The sequence below is a fragment of the Panicum virgatum genome, chromosome 5N (assembly GCF_016808335.1).
Source record: "Panicum virgatum strain AP13 chromosome 5N, P.virgatum_v5, whole genome shotgun sequence".
Taxonomy (NCBI): domain Eukaryota; kingdom Viridiplantae; phylum Streptophyta; class Magnoliopsida; order Poales; family Poaceae; genus Panicum; species Panicum virgatum.
In genome coordinates, this window is record NC_053149.1 from 70,898,320 (window position 1) to 70,899,857 (window position 1,538).

Consider the following 1,538-nt stretch of genomic DNA (forward strand, 5'->3'; position numbering starts at 1 on the left):
CCCACATTTTGAGTTTCGATTCAAATCCACCAACCAAAATTAAACTATAGCATCTCCTCATCACTAGGAATAAGATCCCCCAAGTATTTTGAAGAATCCATGGTCCAAAAATAGATCGGAGTATCTAACCCTAACTCTTTCCAATAAAGAAATCCAAGAACAAGAGTTAGGGATTCATCGAAATACCGAGAGGACATGATGCACAATCTTGAGAAGAGTCCGGGGATATGCTCGGACCGTCCGGGAACCACTCCAAAAAGGCTTGACCTTGTTGTCTCCCCCACGTGCTTGAGAGAGAAAGAGAGAGAGCCTTTTGGAGGATATGTGCGGTTTGGTGGGGGAGAGTGAGAGGGACATCCAATATAAGTCAAGTCTGGCCGACCCCATCTTTCTGTCCAGTCGCGGACTGTCCGCGATATCCTGGCGGACCATCCGCCGTTGAATTTTTTACACTGCCAACCGACTGAAACTGCCTCTGTAAAAAAACTGCACAGCACAGGCGGACCGTCCGCGGTCCTTTGGCGGACTGTCCGACCCTTACCCGCGGACTGTCCGCAGTACCAAATTTCAAACTGTCCAGAATTGTGCCAATTTTCTCAATTCCAACTCCGATTTGGGATCATTGCTCATATAAAAATCAAAAAATCTCAAATATTGCATAAAAACCTTCAAAAGACTCATATGAGCAAGTTTCGACAAGAATTCAAAAATAAATCGAGTAGAATCATGAAAACTCATAAATGGCTCAAAAATACCTCAAAAATTCAGAAAAATGAAACAAGGAGAGCATGAAAGAACCATATACCACATGTGCTAGTTTTCAAGCCACATTTGAGAAGTCAATGATATTTAACTCATTTCTCAACTTGCAAAACCGAGATTCATCCAAAGGCTTGGTAAATATATCGGCTAATTGATCATCCGTGCCAATACCATCAATCTTGATATCACCCTTGTTCACATGATCTCTAAGAAAATGATGGCGGATATCAATATGCTTGGTTCTTGAATGTTGAACCGGATTAGAGGCAATCTTCACGGCACTTTCATTATCACACAACAAGAGAATTTCATCAAATTTCACACCATAATTTAGAAGAGTTTGCTTCATCCATAACAATTGTGCACAACAACTTCCGGCCGAGATATATTCCGCTTCGGCGGTTGAAAGAGCCACGTAATTTTGCTTCTTTGATGACCATGATACAAGAGATCTTCCAAGAAATTGACAACCACCGGAGGTGCTTTTCCTATCAACCTTGCACCCCGCATAATCCGAATCCGAGAATCCAACCAAATCAAAATGAGCACCCTTGTGATACCACAAACCAATATTAGGAGAATATTTCAAGTATCTCAAGATCCTTTTGACGGCGGTCAAATGACATTCTCTAGGTGCGGCTTGAAATCGTGCACACATGCAAACACTAAACATGATGTCGGGCCTAGATGCGGTCAAATAAAGCAAACTACCAATCATAGAACGGTAAAGCCTTTGGTCAACCGGGTTACCTCCCTCATCTAGGTCGAGATGCCCA